This window comes from Episyrphus balteatus, chromosome 3 (assembly GCF_945859705.1).
Source record: "Episyrphus balteatus chromosome 3, idEpiBalt1.1, whole genome shotgun sequence".
In the NCBI taxonomy this organism is placed as follows: domain Eukaryota; kingdom Metazoa; phylum Arthropoda; class Insecta; order Diptera; family Syrphidae; genus Episyrphus; species Episyrphus balteatus.
In genome coordinates, this window is record NC_079136.1 from 99,577,429 (window position 1) to 99,597,947 (window position 20,519).

General features: G+C 28.9%; 1 long non-coding RNA gene across 1 annotated transcript in view; it reads left to right on the plus strand.

The window, feature by feature from the left end:
- LOC129912985 (uncharacterized) overlaps positions 1-19,970 on the plus strand; it is a 67,956-nt gene extending 47,986 nt beyond the window's left edge. Inside the window, exon 3 of the long non-coding RNA XR_008771949.1 lies at positions 19,141-19,970. This is a non-coding gene — a long non-coding RNA (uncharacterized LOC129912985). The remainder of the gene's footprint in view (positions 1-19,140) is intronic.
- Positions 19,971-20,519: the final 549 nt, after the last annotated feature.

A 20,519-nucleotide genomic window follows, 5' to 3' on the forward strand; every position in this document is an offset into this window, starting at 1 on the left:
ACAGATTAACAAAGTTGCATCAACTATACTGATCCTGATTCCTAAAAATTTTAATTAAAAGCATTCATCCATGTTAGCATGTTACTTCACTATTTGTATTATTTTCATCTTGACAATGTAGGCTTATCAGTTATCACATAGCACAATAATTGTTTTTCCAAACAACAAAAATCTCTGAATTCGGAGATTGGATTTGCTGCGAATTACACTGGACTGCGAATTTTTTTGTACTTTGCTAAGTTTTTAGAAATCACGAAAGATTGGATAAAATACCTTAACGTACAGATTTTTTTAAATTTAAATTTTTAAACAATTTTTCAAATAGATCATTTTGCAATAGCGTCAACGTAAACTGGACTGCTCGCGCTCAAATTTGGAGGACGAAATATCTAAGCCTTTGTTTTACACAAATCAACAGATAATTCATTATTTGCGTGATTTAAAAAAAATATATTTGGTTTGTAAAAGAACTTGTATGCTTTCAAGAACTGGTAGGCTGAGAATAGTGTGAAGATTCTGTCAGTCTCAGTGGCTTTTAAAATTAAATTTTTCGTTTTAAAAGCCAAAAAGACTTTTTGCAGAAAATCTAGATTTTAAAAGGTACCTATTAAAAAAAAAAACGATTTTACCGATTAAAAATAAATACTAAGACCATCGTAATTAGAGAATGAAGTTCATATTCGATAACGATATACCATTTTTTATTTACTTCTAATAGAACAAATCTTATTTTGAAATATCAAAAAGTTATAAAAGATAAAATATGTTTTTTCATATTGCATAAAGTATAGTTATGAAAAAAATTAAAACAACTCATGATGGTGGCGATGGAATTCCACGTTACAAGTAGATACTCAAAAACCGCATTTTTATTGAAATATTTAAATCGGAATCCGTGTCAGCAAACAAAAAATGGAAAAGTATGACTTGGTTCAAAGTTGACGAAACGGTGGTTTTTTAGCTACTGGCCACACTTTTTTAAGAGTACCTACTGTTGGATTTGCAAAATATAATTACAAAAAAGCAGTTTTCTTCCAATTAATGATACCTAATTAAATCAAACAATTCTACTTCGATTTCCGCTTATCAATTACATATTATCGGCTTTTGAATTTCACAATTGACCAAAACAAATTGATAATTATATTTTGGAAGTAACTAATCATTAACGTATCTATCATTTCTTGGTCACTGGGTAATATAATTTGCATAAGATCCAACACTTTAATAGATAAAATTAACTGAAAGTATTATTTAACTTCCTTCACATAAGAATCTTGCAATTAAATTTTGCATTGATTTATTAGTTCACTCAATTAATTTAATTGCCATATTACGCATCTTAAATTAGTTTTTTTTTTTTATTCATTCTATGAAATTATACTCTTGAACTTTTTATAAACACATTAAAAGTTGTTGACAGTAAAAGATGGATTTGGAATAATAGGGGCATATAAGTAACTTACAATATGTGTGTGATTTGTTTAAGTGAATATTAATGTTGAAATTTCGTATTTATTTACATTTTTCAACGTTTATGAATTTTCAGCAGTAGCTTAAACGCTGTTATATTTTTCTTCTATACCTAGACTTTTTCACTAATTAACTATCCGATTACCTCGGTTCTAACGAAAGTTATACCTAAGAAAGAACTATTGTTCGAAAAAAATTGTTTTCCAAGCAGGAACACTTTAGTGTAACACAAATTTATTCTCTATTGTATTGTAGGAATAACAAATAAAAATCTTTACGGCCAACATAAAAAAGTTCCTATTTACTCTAACTCCAAAATTGCATTTGAGAACTTAAACTTTGTCTAACCTGTTTTAGTATCATTTGTAAAACTTTACATCACCAAAAACTTAAGTAAAAGATGCCAACAAAGAATCTCACTAAACAAAGGTAGTAACTTCAAGATTCTTAGATAACAATCACAACCCAAAGCTCTCAGGAAAAATTTATATAAATTGACCTTCGACTGATATTATAGTCAGAACAACACTTTAACTCCCCCAAAATAAAAATGGGTTCATGGTTGCTTGGTCTATAAAAGTTATTCGAGTGGCGTGCTATGTAATGAAAGTAAATTCACTACATTTTGGCTTAACTGAAGAGCTTATAGCATGTGGTTGGAAGGATTTTTATTGCTTGGAGAGAAAAACAAAAATTATGTTCATCACAAATAGACTTGTTGTGATTTTAGCAAACAAAACTTTGCGTGATAACCTTCAAAATACTTTTTCTTCTCTTTTATATCTTTGCAAAAAAGAAAAGAAGACAAATTCAATATTATACAAAAAGTACCCACTTTAATAACAATACATAATAATTGCAATCAAAATATATATTTTATCGATGGGTTCCATCGTCAACCTGGATTGACAAGGACAAAAATAGAAATACAATTGTTGTTTTGTTTTGACATGCATGGTACCGAGAGTTCTGCAGGAAAAAAACCAAACAAATCAATTCTCTATGACGTGTAGGTATGTTATATTGACAACAAATCGCCGCCATTCAATAACTCACAAAAATCTATTTTAGATTCATTTGGAGTATACGGAATACGGATTTCAACCCCGCATCATCCTTCCAAGAAATGGATTAGATTGTGAAGGTTTCCTATTCCGATACATGAAACGTGATGCATAAATGCATTTAAAAAAGCAAATCAAAGTCTACCGTTTTCTTTCCTTTTTACTTTACTCGAATTTCCACCGCACATCACCCCCATCGTCCATTTGGCTCAATTTCCGTTTTAAATTGAATCGAAATTGATTTTCGAATAAAATGCATCCGTGCATAGAAGATTCAAGCTTTATTTTTTGTAGAAAGAAAAAACACAAATCTCCATGCAAAGTTTATTTTTCTTCCTCTTAATGTCAAATATTGGATTTGTGAATAAAGAAATGTTACTTGTAACAAAATATCGATTAAGTACATAACCAGGAGATTAAATTATTTAAAATTCCGTTCTTTAAAAGTTGGATTGGGTACGATTTATCAATTTCTTCATTTTTCTTTAAGGCTTTACAGAAGCTATTGTTGCATCTATAAGCCTTAAATAACCTATAAATTGTTAGTTGAGCTATTTGAGCAAGATCATGCGATAGGGATGAATTCTTCAATTTATTTTGTTTTCGAGAAATTGTTTTGCTTACAACATTATTCAATTAGGTTTGCCGAGAGTAGATGCCTTATTCCTTGTATGATACATACATTTTTCATTTAAATGCATTCGAAGACTATAGATTTGCATTTTTCAGATTTTTAAAGTAAACTAAAAAAACAACAATGTAAAATGGGAATTTCAACCTTGAACCTTTTACCTTTCACTTTCCGATTCAAAGGGTCAAAGGGTTCTTTATTAGTTATGCATTTTAAATGGTTCACCATATTTAATGGAAGTTTAATTTTCATAAAGTCGGTTATTGTTCACAAAATTCAGTAAATAAAAAAAAGCAACAGCAAAAATAGAAAATAGGTGTGTATGGCTAAACAGCCAAAAACTTGTATTTGAGATCCGCAACTTCAAACTCAAATATCTCAAAAACCTCGCCAACGATTATAAAAATATTTTACTCACATAATTTGATTAACCTCACCTTTCATTTTATACCAATTTCATTAATGTACACACTGGGCTCAGGCTTTATAGAAAAATGGGTCATCTTACACCTCATACAACTTGTGAGAATTATATAATTTCTCAAAAATTTTAAATTCTATAGGGCAGAGAGCAGACAACAATCTAAACAAAGGACACATTCTTTTTTATGACTTTCACAAATTGTGACTTTGGGGGAGAATTCTTTTTTAATGCAAATATACCTAAATCATCTCCAGAATAGAAAAACTGTGATTCTTTCAAAAAGCTCACATGAATAACCATCTATTTTTTGTAAATTAATCGTTAATTTTTTATTAGACAAATTGCTGGTTAATCCAAAACAAACATTGTTTTTGCACACTATGTATAAATTGAAAGATCAAATGTTTACATAATGCTTTGTATATTGAAAATATTTTTTTTTTTTAGCGATCGCATGACCCAATTAGTTAAAATAAAACAATTTCAATCAAATCCAATCAAACATATAAAAATTACGTAAGGACTTCTGCTTTTTACTTGCGATATAGGTACTATAGGGCAAGTTTAGGATTCGTAAAAAAAATCGAACTCGAGATAACAATTTTACATGATATTACGATGATGGAGAATGCCAAAAAAAAAGGGTTCGGCAATTCTGTCTGTCTGTCTGAATGTCTGTCTGTCTGTATATACCTCGAGCTACAGCCTAAACGAGTGAAGTGATTTTCTTCAAACTTGGTAGTTAGCAGTTTTTGGTGATTCCCTAGAGGAAACAGTGAAAATTTTTTTTATGACCAAAACTAACGGTACCTGCCATATAACGGAAATAGAAAAGTTCATTTTTTCAAAAACGGCTCTAACGATTTTGATTAAAATTTTTATGTGTAGTATTACACATAAGAGCCAACTTTTGAAATAAAAAAAATATTTTTTGTGCCGTTATTAACGGTACCTATATCACAGAACGATTTTGTTGGCTTCTGAATATCTTGTACAAAATTAGCCCGATTTCAACGAAAATTTTTATGCAAAAGCGTTTAGATAAAGATAATATTAAAATTTCAAAAAGTCTATTTATGGATTTTTAAAAAATATTTCAAATTTTTTTTTTTTTTGAAAAATCAATTTTTTGAAAACGGGTTGGTGAAAAATTTTGAAATTTCGTTTTTATGTGTAAATTAATTATTTCTTTAAAATGGCATACCAACTTTTTTTTTTGAAAAATTTTAGAAATTTTTTATATATAAAAAATTATTTTTTTAAAAAACGGCTCTAACGATTTTGGAAAATTTTTTTCTAAAAATACCTTTTTATACAAGTAATAAAATGGCATACTTGGTTTTTTGTAAAACATAATTTAAAACGGTGTTTCTTGAATAAAAAGCTTTAACATTAGAGTTACTTTTAGCATAAGAGCAAGTACGTGCGACCCCAGTCGTGCATTTTATTTATGATGAAATTCCTTCCATCAAAAATTTAATTTGTATTTGACAAAATGTTATACTATAAATATTCTTTTAAATTAACACTCAGTTCGTGGTTTATATCTTTTTGTCAATAGTAATAAGTACAATTGAAAGAAAAAAAAAAAGAAAAATTTTATAAAGTGCGTTTCGGTACCATTTTTGTGAATGTTAATAAAAAGAAATGTAAAAAATTGAAAATATTTCAGTCCCCTTCATGACCTGTTTTTTGTTATATGTGTGTCTGTTAAGTGTCTTCTATAATATTGTATAAAATTTTCTTACCAATGATAAAATATAAAAATAGAACTAAATAATGTACCTACTCGAATTGAAAGTACATTTTGGATTAATTCTTTGTAGCTAAAAATAATTTCTTTCATGCTTTCCAGTGAGTGAATACTTTTATATAATTAAGAGATTTTAATTGTATCGAATAGTAAATTGATCCAAAGATTTTAATGGAAACAAAGTCTGTTCAATTTATTTGTTTTACGTTTTCCGTTTCATGAATGGATATTTTAAGCAATGCCGCCGCACAGTGTGCAATTTTGCCAATCTAGCAGTACTTAATTCTAATTCCAAGTAAACTTAATTTTTTTGATGCAAACCAGCTTAATTTTGTTAAGTATTGTATTTCTACAAGGGTTTTATTGATTTTCAAAGTAATATATCTAACTATATGTCCAATATGTGGTATACGAGTACAAAATGTACCACAATGGGTGGGGAAGAGCCGACATCGAGCAAACGATTTTGGGAGTTGGTTCTTAAACTGTCTCTATTTCGAAAACGAAGCAAAATATCGAAAAATTTTATTTAATCTTTTTGTCTTATTTTGCCAACAAGAATCTAAAAAAGTCATTTTCAATTTGTAAAAATGTGATGTGCGATTTTTCAAAAGATCAAAAAATTGGTTTTTGGCCTATGTACCTGAACAAAAAAAAAAATTTTGTATGGGGTCAGCAGTCTAAAGCATGGAAAGTAAACGAATTCTAACACAGAATATACCAACGGAGATTTTAAACCCAATAACACGAAATATACACGAGGATACATTTTTAAAACGCTTCACAAAGTTACAGAACACAATAAAAAAACATTACTTTTAAGGACTTCAAACAAACGACTTTTTTTTTTTATTTGTAAGTGCACAAAAAAATTACTTACCCTGAGAAGTTCTAATATATTACCAAAAATAAATAAAATAAATTTAATTTACACAACTTATTTTCCACTTGACCACGCTGTTATCAACTTGACACAAGAAAAGCAATGAGCTTCAATTTTTTTTTCTCTTGAACCAAGCTGATGTTTGTGATTCTGTTGAACGGTAAATACAGTTGTTTTCTTGTTTTTTTCTTTTAACACTCTATTGCCAGAGGTTTTACCTTTCATATGATACCAATTTTGTCGCATTTGAGAGACATTTATTTTTGATTAAAGTTCCGCTAGATTGGCAAAATTACACACTGTGCGCCGGTTGGCCGGCCAGCCCATTGAAACTTTAGTATTTATAAATCAATTAGGTCGAGTGTTTAACCTACATATAAGTTTGCACAAATCGAAATACAGTGGGAATTAATAAAAAATAAAAACAGATATTTTCTATTGAACAGTTAAAAAAAATGAGTATTCTGTTATTACACTGTTAAGCTATCGTTAATAGTACCAACCCATATCAATTTTCAAGAATTGCACTCAAAATAATTTATATTCCTCAGAATTTAGAAATTCATTATGACTATTCCCCTAGAAAATGTCCCACTGTGCAACCTGCTGAGACTGTCAGTCACCATTGGTTTTTCTTTTTATTAATTTAAAATATTTCAAAGCCAACCAAATATTTATCATAGAAAATTGTTCTATTCTATTATTAGAAATTTGGCAGTGATAGTTTTTTTTTAGTTTTATAAACAAAAAATTATTTTGTTTCAAAAATCTTGAAGAAATAATTATTCAATATTATTTGCTCAGTGATTGTATAGTAAACAAGATATTCCTTAAAAATGAAGAATATTGAGTACCTACTTTTTTTTTCTTAATACAAAATCGAATCTTTTTAGGATTTAATACATTTTACTTCAACATTTAGTTTTTGTTTTTATGAATACAGTGAAATAACTCTTTTCACTTAGTGTACTTACCTTCATTGTATATTTTTTAACCTCCCACGGATAACAAATTTGTTTACATAGGTAATTGACTTATTTCTGTTCTTCTGCTCTTTTTTTTGCTGTGATGTGTTGGAAATTTGTTAACTTGATTATATTATGTACTTTTGTTAAAGTGAAGTGAATTGAAAGCTTTATTTTACGATAGCGCCGAAAGCTTAGAATTAGTAAAAGTAAGTTCGATTTCAATTTTGAGCTACTTTCGATAAATCGTTTTTAAAATTTCTCTCCCCAAAGTGCTTTTTTTGATGGGGGTGCAATAAAGTTGAATTTTTTTTTTTCAATATTGTCCAAATGATTTTTTATTTATTTTCTTAATTTTCCCATAACTTACCTCCAACGAAATACCTACACTTTACAAATTTTTTTTTAGATTTGTTTTTACAGTTGATTTTTTAAGGAATTCAACTTCAACTTGAAGTGAATTCCAGCTTCCCTTCTTTACTCTATATTTAAGCTACTTCAATTTTTCGCTTGAGTAAAAAAAAGTAGGTATTGTTTTTTCCATTTTTTTTTTTTTTTTGTTAAATTTTAAAAATTCATTCTTGTTCACGTATACATAATGTTTTGACTTTCCCTTTTCCCAAAGGATTAAAAAATATCCTATCAAATCGTCTCCTGAAATTTTAAAGAACATAATATTTTATACCTAACTTCTCAAATTAAATACAGAAAGACAAAACCTACAATATAAATGACAGAAGAAATGAAAGGTTTCAAATCCATTATGATGAGTCTATACAGCCCAATATGCCTACAACTGTAGCTGTAGATATTTTAAAATGTTGGAAAAAGAGAAAAACATCTCATTGTATTGGAGTTTTCGTATAGATATCTAACTTGGATTCCTTCAACAGAAAGAACTCACATTGATTCATACAAATAATGTTATTTATCTATCTGCTTGCTTTTGGTTAAGAATTGTTCGAAGGAATTTATATTTTCCCTTCGTTTCGTTGTAAACTGAACCATATAATGTTATTTTTTGAGAAACCATTTGAATGACAAAAGTATTTTACATTGTGACAAGCTACATTCTATTTTGACATGCTTAAAGTACTTCATATTGAATTTTATTGTCAAGCATGTCTGCACTGTGATATATTGATTCGAATGAAATGTAAAATTCAATTGGATTTTTGACAATAACTTTGAATTCCTGAAATCTTTGATTTAATTTTTCAAAGAAAATAAATAAATTAGTAGCGAAACCTTTTCACAGTGAGAATGAAGCTAACAATGTGATTCGAGAATTTTTGAAAACAACAACTAATGTGTCTACTGATCTTATACGTTTATTTGCATTGAAACATTGAAAGTTATATGTATTCAAACACAAAATAAAACTTGTGCAGAATGGGTCGATTTATATCGAGCTGAGCGCATAGCAATTTCTATATTGATGGAGTTGCAAAATATGCAATGCATTGTCGCATTGATATTACTGGCTTAGAGTTAAAATGGACACTTAATACCTACCACTATTATTTTCTTGTGTAGGTAATCCTCGGAGTTAAATATTTTATATGTTTTTTTTTTTTTTTAATTTTTTTAATTTTTTACAATATTTTGTTTTTGAAATTTTTTTTTAAAGATCTATACCAATAAGAAATTCAATTTTATATAGAAAGTTACTTAATTAAAATTTTCAAATACGGCTCGCCATGTTATAAACAAAAATTCGAAAAGTAACAAAATTTCTTATCCAAATTTCTATTCGTAGATTTAAAAAAAGACCTATAATCTTTGCCAAGAAAGACTATACACATACTTACTTCCTTTGAAACTTCGAGTATTCGAAATTTTTTGAATTTATATTTGAGGAAGGAATTTTTTTGTCCTAATTTCAATTTTTTTAAATGTTTTGCTTCATTGGAAAACGTCTGAAGTGACACCGAAAAGTTATTCTAGAGTTTCTTCCATTTTTATTCAGCTCTCTGGTACTGGATCGTCTGTTCAGATTGGTCATTTATTAGGTACTCAAGATACAGATCAAGTACTTTACTTAGCATGCTTGAAAAAAGAACGAAAAAAAACTTTGAAAAATCAGACCACGAAAACCTTATGATTTTTAAGTTTTCTCCTTTGTTTTTGGCAAATGGCGTTCAAAATTTGTTTATTTTACAAGAACTTAAAACAACAGTATTTATCACTCATTTTCTAAAGTTGTTTTTCTGGAATAAATTCTACGATTTCGATGAAATAGTTTTATATTATATTTTTTTTTTTCAAAGATTCTGGACAAATCTGCCTTTTTATTCTAATATTTGAACAAATTTTAGGTCATATATTTAAATTCCTAAAAATGACTTCAAATTCAGAGGCTTCCAGGGTCAAAGATTGTCAGTTTCGTAATGCTGCCTTTAAGTTAGAATCGAGTTTTTTCATAAAGTCCTGTTTTTTTTTTTTGTGTGTTGGTCAATGAGTTAAGGAAGGTATAGAACGACCCAAAGTACATGCGAAACTACTAATAACTCAGGAACAAAAATCAAAAGGTACGCTGCGCCTCTTTGTAGTTATCATTTATCAAGTTAAATGGCGAATTTAGTATTAAATTGAAGGTAATAAAGTGGATTCCGTATTAAATAAAGAGGATTTCTGCATGTTTTTTTTGCCAAGATGACTTCCGTCTTAAATTAAGTGGACAGATCTTATTAATTTCTTGAATATGCAAATTTAAAGGAAAACCACTTAGTTTTAGCAGAAAAATTATTTTATTTATATGTATGTGGAAGCATTTTAATTAAAAAGAAAAAACTGCCAGCCACTGGGGATCGATCCTACAACTATTGGGTCACTAGGCGAGTGCTTTTCCATCAGCCTATCTTACTGCTGGAGATAAGTATGATAAACTGCAAGTAAATTTAAAGTTGGACGATAATTTTTAAATGTATATTTTTTTCGATTTTTTAACATAAAATTTCATATTAAATTGAAATGAAGTTCTCCTTAAATTTAACAGAATTTAAGCGGATTCCACTTTTTTCAAGCGGATATCGTACTGTTTTAAGAAGGTGGGATTTAAGGTGGGCATCATCTTATTTTAAGGTGCTCTTTGTTTCTCCATGTATACACATGCACAATCCACTTTACCACGCCAATCGTGCCAGGATGCGGACGGGAAGACTAATAACAATCATCTTTCACTAGAAACTTGAAATTTTCTTTAGCTCGATGCGTAAAACATTTGTGCAGTGGCCACCCGGTCTATTATAGGTTTTCTTTACGTTATGAATAGGCCCCCAAAAAAGGGTTCACTAGAAAAATTAGACCATTTTATAGAAGAACACAGACTAATTAGTTTTTTTTTTAAATTGAAATACCAAACTATGGCACTGATATTTCAAAAACCTCTCTGGAGAGTGTTAAAAATACTATCTATCAAATTTGAAGAGAATCGACCCGCCATCGATTGAGATTGTATTGAAGTGAAGAAGTGATAGAATATCATACCGAAAGAGGCATATTGAAAGACTGACAAAAAGATTGTTTACCCTGATAGGGCGATGGGCTATTAGAATGGCAGATTAATAAAATGACAGACTGATAAACTGAGAAATATTATGTCATAGGTGCAAAAAATATAGTAGGTACTAGGCCTTTTAATTTTTGTTTAGTGTCTTTCAAAACTTAGATAACATTCTGTGCCTTAAAATATATTTCTTTCAAGGTTTATGAGCAATGTTATTAAAACAATATTGTGGCCAAAAACTGCTGATAACCAAAACAAAATGAATACCTAAATAAATTTTGTTCGGCGCAGATGTCGCATATTTTTTATGGTGACCGGTGCCGGAGGACTTCAATTAATCAGCTTAAAAAACAAAAAAAAAAAACATACAAAACAAAAAACAAAGTTGTTCTCAAATTTTATTATTTTTTTTTAACTTCCAAGTTCCAACATAGCAACGATGATGATGTTGATGATGGCTCAGCTCCTTCTAAACATTTATGGTCATTCGTTTGGGCTAATTTAATGCAGCGCTTGTGTATTTTATGTTTGAACTTTTCGGGTCAATTAATGAGGACAGTGGGGGTGGTGGCGGATATGTTTGATGGTGGCGACAAGTCCAATGTTCATGACAGCAGTCAAGTTTATGTTAAGTCATTGTCGTTCATAACCATTTGTAAAACAAACAAAAAAAAAATGTTGACCACACAATATATTCGTTTTGTTTTGTTTGTTTCTTTTGTTTTCTTTATATTATCATATAGAATAAATGGAAGTTCTGTTTGTGAAGTGACAACTTTTCATGGATTTTAATATTATTTTCTTGACATTAAATACTCTTGTGTGGTAGCTGTTTTTGAGCGATGATATTACTTAATCGATTGTTAATTTAAATTAATTAATTCATTTTTTTTCCAGGAAATATGAAATTCCCTAAAAAATTAATACAAAGAATAAATGGAATGTAAAAATGAGAATCAATACTGAATCGTTGATAGCTTGTTTTCACATTAATTGATTAATTTGCTTTCACGGCAATATTTTTTTAAAGTGGAAAATTCAACCAAATGAATTTGATAACCAGCTTTATGTTACTTCTGATGCAGGTCGTCAATGGTCTCGCTTGCGATGCGAATTTGGTGGACTTTTTTAGGAGGAATGATGTTCATGCGAAACGCAAAAATAGAGTCAACATGAGCTGAGATTTGTTTTTTAAATTTGACGTTAGTTCTTTAAAGATTCAAGTTCAGATGAAGAACTACCGAATTTCAAAAGAAGAACACAATGACACAATAATTAAATAAAATAATGTGTCTATGTCATCCAACACCACACCGCTGTGAAAATTCCTTTATTCTGACATTCAATTTAATGTAAATAACATCGTTTGTAAATGCGGTTAAAACTCGTACAATACAATTAGTTTTAATTGAATCATTTTGATTACAATCGAATTAGTCGCACAACATGAGTATTAGTGCATACAATGTATGCTATGTAGGTTAGGTAATACCGTCTATCTTTACTTACACTACCCTTTGTTTTTCCTAATGCTGAAAAATCTCTTTTCCAGATTTCGTCTTAATTACAATCATTAAAATTCCTTGAAGAAAATTCAATTTAATCTCGGAGTTTGTGTTGCAATCGCAATTTATTGCTTAGCGCTCTGTACGACATGGAATTTCAAGGTTAAACCAAATCAATAACTTACATACGAGGCATCATATATGATAAAAGCCCTCTTGCATGGAGTTTTAATTGCTTATATAAAATGCATTGACTTCAGTCCTTGAGAATAGTTGGCTGGGTTAAATCTACGAATGTGTTGCACTTCTAATCTCTAGCAATATTTCTAATTTTCACAACCAATTAAACGACTTTACTCGTATAGTGTGGTGTGATATTGTATACCTAAACTATTTCTTGATCGAATATATTATTATTTAATTTAAACATCAATGGATTTAAAACATCACCTAGCAAATGAATAACAGTATTTAAAAGAGAGAGATTACTGTTTTCTTGAATTATATCAGTTTTTGACGTGATAACGTCTTATAAATCGATGAACCATGACAGCATCCACAAAAAGGTAACGCCATTTTTTCTCGTTTCACTTGAAATTTTTTGCAGTGTGACAAAAATTTCAATTCGATATTAAAAATAAACAATGAGATATACAAAAATCTTCTATAGCTTATTTAAAAGATAATCACGTGATGTATTCAAAATTACAAATGAAGGATTTTTAAAAATTCCGTTATTTAATAGGGTAAATAGGGGTAAAACAAAATTGCAAAAAAAGTGGCTATTTTCTAAACGCAACGTTGTAGAAAGTTGATTTTTTTAAATCGATACCTAGATAAATTTATTTCAAGGGTGAAAATATTATTAAAAAAATTCTAAAAAATTTTAAAACCAAGTTATAAATGATTTTTTAAAACAAAAAACTGAGGTAGACCTTTGGCAAAATAGTGATTAGAAAAAGGAATTTTATTTTTGACAATTTGAAAAATGCCATTCAAATGATAGGTAATAAAAAAAAAAGATTAGGTCTTTTGAAATATAAATTTTTGAAAAGCACCTACTTTTTTTCTAGTATTTTTGGGTGGGTTTTTATTTTTATCAATTTTTTGTAGCGTTAAAAAAGACTTATAGAGCATATAGTCTATGATTGTGCGCATGCATGCGCATAAAATAAGTATTTTAAAATGATTTTCGACCGAATAACGGGAAAAACAAGTTTTTTTGTCCCAAGTTTTCTGACCGTTTTTAATCGTTTTTTTTTTTTAAATTTTATCTTTTTTTCTGCAACAGATTAATTAATGAAATTTATACTATATATTATGAATATATTTGTGCAAAATTTCAATTAATTTTGTAGTCACAATTTTGAGATAACGGTAAAATAAAGTTCTATTTTCAACACGTTCTTTCTTTTGATCTGGAGCAGATAAAAATTTGACTTTATTGAGCATGCTGATAATATTACCTTTCATTTGACATATAAGATATAACAGATAACCTCAGAAATAGATACCTCAAAAAACCTGTGGAAATCTGTCGATCATGACCAGTTACCCGTGTGATAAGTACCGTATTCTCAGCTTGAAACTTCGATATGGTTGGCTTTAACAAATGCCTCCTTTTTTTGTAGGCATCGTAGAAATATAATTGAAGCGTCATATGGAAGGTGAAACAATAAGCTTTCTTGTGATATACAATTTAATATAGATTGTCATTAAAAAAATTGATTTGATGGCGTGAGAAGACTAAAGAGATTGATTATTTTGCTTTTTAACCTGATTAGGTTAACAAAATTCTAGCTCTTTTTGTAGATGTCGCACATACATGGTTGATATAAATTTTTTGAGCTGAAATAATAGGCTTTTAGATGGTGTAAAATTTATTATAGGTTGTTACATAAAAAAAAACGGATTTTTTTGTGATGAAAGTGATTTTTTCACTTTTTTTCATATAAGAAATTATTGTTTTTAATAAATTAATTTAATACTTTTTCCGCATTGCAAAAATTTTAAAATGGTTTAATTCTTTAGAAGAAATATTTAGCAATTAAATGGTATAATTTTTTTTTTGTAAGCTTTTCAAATTAAAAAATTAATATAATTTTTTTGTAGCTTTTTCTTGTACCTAAATTATGATAGTATTCAAAAAGTTATACCGTTTTTCTACAAAACATACAAATATAATTATGTTGTCTTTAGCATCAAAAGCACACAACCTGTTTTCTTATGACGTTATCACGTAAAATCATAGTCCGTAAACCGGCTTTACAGACAACCACTTTTTTTTACCTCAGAACTTTGGACTGGGTGAACCGATTTTGATGATTATTTTTGTATTTTTCTAATTTCAATCTGGCACAGTTTCGATCTATAGAAGTGTTTTTTGTTTTGTTGATAAAAATGATACCTAACTCAAATTTTTATTGCTAATAAGTTTAATTTGCTTTGGTTTATTTGCCTAAACTAATTAAAATCTTATATTAATTTTAAACACCAATAAAGTCAATTGGAGAATTAAAGCTCCTAAACACTAGATAAAATTCTTAGATTTATTAAAATTAAGGTGAAAATTGTTTTAAAATTATTATTACAAACAGAGAAGCCGATAATGAGTTGTGTTCACACAATCCACTGACCTCATAAAGCATATTTAAACAGAATGCGCCCACTCTTGCATTTTTTAATTTATTTGCATACGTCAGATAAATGCCTTTCTTAACCGCTTGGACTTGATAGTAGAAGCGGTAGTGAAAAAAAAAAAACAATGACCGATGTAAATGCAACAAAAAATATTAATAATTTGTAACTTTAAATGTATTCTAATAAAGAGCATGCACATTGTATGTATTTGTTTAATAAAACAACACTTCGCCAAGTATACCTTACCTATACGAGTAGGTGAGGTACGCACGTTTAATCTGCGTATTAACACTCATTTTGAATTTTATATTATGAATAACACAAAAACGTGAGCTTTTTTGATTTTATTATTATTATTTTTTTTGTGAAATTTGAATCGTTAGCATTTTAATTTCAATTAGGGAAATTCGATTTGCATAATAATTATATTGGCAATATTTAAATATTCAAGTCCGTATTTTGAGGTTAAATCATAATTTATTATTTATTGTTGCAATTTACTTACCTAAATTGTTTTGAGGTAGGTTTTTTCTTTTATTTTTTTCAGTGGTTAAAAAGGTTGGATTTGGACGTCATAGCGTTTGACTTTTTCCATAGCACTGTTTTTTTTTTTTTCTTCGCTGACTCCATAACAGTAAAAGATTCTGTTTTTAAACCAAGATTAATATAAAGGATTCAAGAAATTCAGTTTTTGTAAAATATCATTTTTTTGCATCTTATGCATATTTCCTCAGGCTTTATTTCCGAAGTTTCTTTTATCTTCAAAACTGAAAAAAAAATATATGGCACATTTCTTCCAATGGTTTATATTAAAAGGATTAGGTTACTGTTACTTAGAAATTCCTTCCTACATTTCTCTTGAATTCAGGAATTCTTAACGATTTTCTACCAAACCTAGTTCATATGGTTCATTCAGGAGAGAATCTTCTAGAATGAATCAAATAACAAGTCCTTTTTTAATGTCATCATCACAGAAGGACACACTTCCAAATGGTTTTCCATTTCAAAGCCTCCGAACCTACAAAAATCTTTGAAATGCAATCCTTTTTACAACTCAACCTACCCACATTATTTTTATATACTTAAAGAACAACATCATTATAAAAATTGTTTCTAGTTTCAAAATATCTTTGTGTGCAACCCCTTTTTTCTGTCGTGATATCGTTTAAACAAGGCACGTGGCATGATATTGCTACCTGACACGACACGTTTAACTAAGTAAAAGGAGGTAGCACACTTCTTTAATTTTTTTTTGTGTCTCAAATCTCCCATCTCATCCACATTGCCTCATTTTAACTTTGCATATCAAAATCAACACTTCATCAAGGAGAGGAATTTAATAGGAGGTTGCAAAAAATACTATGCCCCTTCAACATCGTGATTTTCAATTTTGAAGAGCCAAGCAGTAGGTCGGATCCTTTTGGTTCGATCCCAAAAGTGTGATTGAGTATCAGATATCATTAGGGTCGTTGTTGAACATGAGTTTAACCGATTATCTGAAGGGTTCGATTGATTGCGGTTGCGAGATTTTGATCTGTGAAAGTTGAAACCAAAAATTAATCGGAAAGGACCATATTTTTTTTTTGGTTCCACACAAATTTCATTACTATAAGGATTTGGGTATTTCACAAAAACCATATTCATCAAGACTCGAATCACATCGTTACTCGTGAGTTTTTCGACTCTTTTACACATTGTTTACCTTCGCATTATAATTCACAGGGATCATAATAAAGGTGGTTCTCTTCATTTTTATGCTTCAGTAATTTTTCATTGAGAAAAAGTACACATCAAGGGTTTTAATTTAATTTATTTGCACAAATTATAATAGCTTGTCGCTGTGCAAAGACAATTTTAAGTTGAAGAGACTTCCCATTTACCAACTTAAAAAAAAGAAAAAAAGAAACAACGCCGACGGTGACGGACGGCGACGAAGCAAATTTTGTTCGCCTCATTTACCATCTAGTTGACTGACACTATAATAGAAATGACTTCCCCGTGCCATTTATGCTAATACTTTGTTTTGTAAATAAACACTACAGTGCAGGTATTAGAATTCGATTCACTTTATAATTGCTCGAACAAAATTAGTAAAGTTAAAAAAGTGATGGAGATGTTTTCAGAAATTTGATTAATTTTGAAATCTATTTCAAATCAATAGTAGATTGCAAACTTTATTTGAATTATTCGTTTTCGGTTGAACCAATTAACATAGTAACTTCTATAAGACCTTACAGCAACTCCTGTTAGATTCTGTAATACTTAAAATAATAAAAACCGATATATCAAATAAGTTTGAATGCGACATGGAATTAATTTTAAATCCGTTAAACATGAGATTGTACCTGTTGTGAGATACTTCAGAAATATCAATATATTTTGTAGCATTAAATTAAAAAAAAAAAATTAAACATATGGATTCTTTTCTATTTTCCCGACTGTGTGTATACCTACTTAATAATACCCATGCACTTGCTAAATCATTACCCAAATACATTTCAAATTCCAAATTGAAATGGTAATAATAACGCGTGGTTCAAATTGATAACGTCTATTACATCGGCAGAGTGTCAGAAATGGCGTGGCGGCTGGCGTGGAGCTTATTTTATTCTATTTATTATTTTTGATAAGACACGCTTGTCTGGCATGTCCAGGCATTATTATTATGCATGGAATGTATTTTGAGGTCAATTTATTTAGCTTTAAAGGGCTTAGCAAATAATAATGAAAAAAAAACAAAGCAAAAAAGTATTGTAAGGTACCTATAGGCTCTTTGTTTAGAATAAAGATTTGAATAAAATAAAAATGAGGGTTGAAGTCCGCATCGGAAGTTGAAGTAAACGAAGTTGAGTGGGTGTGTCCGGGTGTCTTACTTGTAAAGAATGTAATATGATGGCTGGAAAGGTTTATAATTTATATGAGAAATTATTGGGGCGTTATAGATGTGTTTTTGTTAATCATTTTGTCCTACATAAATTTAGCATTTATTTAGCATGATGTAATAATGTGTTGATTATTATTTCTATTGAATACTTGTATAACTACATGTTTGCATTAGCGTCCTTTTATAATTTTTTTTTTCTTTCATTAACGTCATAGTCGATAAATTTTGTTTTGGAGCTTAAATAAAACAAAAAATAAATACAAAAATTGGGCTTTTTGATTGTTGCTTTTTAAAATAAGCTTAATAATTTTGAAAATTTATTCTAATTTGGTATAGAAAATTATATATTATATAGTTCTTTTTTTATTCGTTTTTTAGCCCAGTTCAGTGAGCTGATATTTTTGTTCATTTTTAGACAAAACGCCACAAAAACAACAACAAAATGCATGCTTATTCACATTTTTGGTAATTTTTCATATTTTTGCAAATTAAATTTTGTTGGATAAACCCATATTCGTGTTCAGCACCACAAAAACTATAAAGTAATCCATTAAAATCAATTACACTAGAACTTTCCACGTTAAAAACAACTTGACTGGATATTATCTAAATACTTTAAGTCAAAGGGGTTTTTGATACCATAAATAAAATTAATCTCCTTTACAAACAATGTGGAACCCTAAAACATCACAAGAATTTGCACTAACTTGATAACTGAAGTTCCGACTGAAAAAAAAATATATATATATTGCACATACGCCACAGTGACCGGCAAATTTCAAACATTAAAATTAATAAAAAAAATTATACCCGGTGTACCTATTAGGCAGTGAAACTAATTTGTATATATCGAGAGTTTTACGCTCTATGACAATAAAAGTAGTGCAGTATCGAACAGAATGCTATAAAGAGTTAAACAAATACCTTGTTTGAAGAAAAAGCTATATTCTACAGTTTCATCAACTATATACTCTTGTATTCTAAAAAAATCTGCCATTTTTTCTAATATTAAGATTTGTAATCTGTTTCAAGTTTTTATATTTGAATTTATAAAATTTTGTATGTTTGAACAAACAACTATTTGCAGAAATAATTTTGATTGAGCTAAGAATTTTTTTGAAACACCGAAAGTAAAAATATCAGAAACCCATTGCGTAGAAAACAGATTCGTAGACGGTTTATTAGGATAGGTCTGAATATTGTTTGTATATGATGCGACAATTTCCTAGTCTCTAGTGAAGAAGACCCGAGTTGCCTTATAAAAATGACTAATTCTAGTACTCAATCCATATTTGAGCTATAACTCGCCACTATAATAAATCTCACAAGTTTAATTATTTTATTATTTTGCGTTTTCTTTTTCCATTTTAATGTTTATTTGTTGATATAAACCTATCTTTCACATTCCAGACAAAATGATTGTATCGGAAAAAAGCTGTGGGTTGGTTGCGTGTAAGAATTACACGTAATGAATAAGTGCACCTGTACCTATCTTAATGTTCATTCGTTTGGTGAGCCAACGCAACGTTTATGCAACTAAATGTCCTCAAATAAATCTTAATAAGTATGTTAAATTATTCTCACTTGTTTCCCCTGTTAGTTGTTCAACATCAACCCTATAAATTAATAAAATGTGACAGTGTGTCTACTGATTGAAAATGAAAATATTAATGGAAATAAGTTGTAGCTGATTTGACTGTTAAAGTCACGTTTTTTAAAGTTCAAAAATGTTGATGTATACACGCTGAACAAGTACATATTACGGAAAAATAACAACAAATTATCTCTCCTAGGGATTAATCGAAAACATTTTATTGCCAAGGTTTTTGCTTCCTGAATAATTTTTCAAAACAAAAATGAGTATTATCCCTATTCAATGAAATGTAACCTAATATAACTCCCACACTAACTTATTTTAAAGTTTTTGTATGTTAATTGTTCACAGGTATTCAAGCTTATTTCCAACAAAAATCACAAAGTTCAACCTCAGGAAAAACGTTAACATATTAAATAGTTTTGGTTTATCTCAATTATTCTAATAGCCAAATTTTGATCTGGATCAAAAAATTATATGAATTTATTTTCATTGAAAAAACATGTTGGCCGCTTAATCCATTAAAATTATACAATAATACGCTTTTTGCAAGGGGACTTTCTGCATTCTTAAATTATAGTAACCGGCGAACGTAGGAGTAGTTATTCTCTCACTACCACCTGTGTTTTCTTCTTGAGAAAAACCACCCAACATTTTAAATGTGAGTAGCTATGTAAAATAACAATGGAAAATTTTGTATAATCCACATAGTCTATTGTTTTTTTTTTCAATTATTTCCGTAGGTAGGTAAGGTAGATGTATACCAAAGGAAAGTTTTAATTCAATTAAATTAAAATGACTTAATTGATGTAGGTATAATAATAAGAGTGATGTGATTCTGTTTTATTTGTGTTGTTTTTTTTTTTTTTAATAAATTTTGCGTTGATGAAAATTCGGAAGCTTCAGTAAACATACATTTTATATTCATTTGATAAAGTGTAATTACAGAAAACTCAGATTAAATTGTTGCGGTTATTTGAAGCAATTTTTTAAGTTTTTATTTTCAATAGAATCAGCAATTGAATGGTAGTTATTTTCAGCTATTACTTCTTAACTTAATGGAATGTGAAAATTAACATTTATACAAATAAACATATTAGGCGTGTTTTTTTGGCACAGCTATCCGTATCTGCAGTGGGTAGAGCTGTAGCAAATCGTATGTATTCGTTACTAAAATGCGGTATTCACTTCAGTA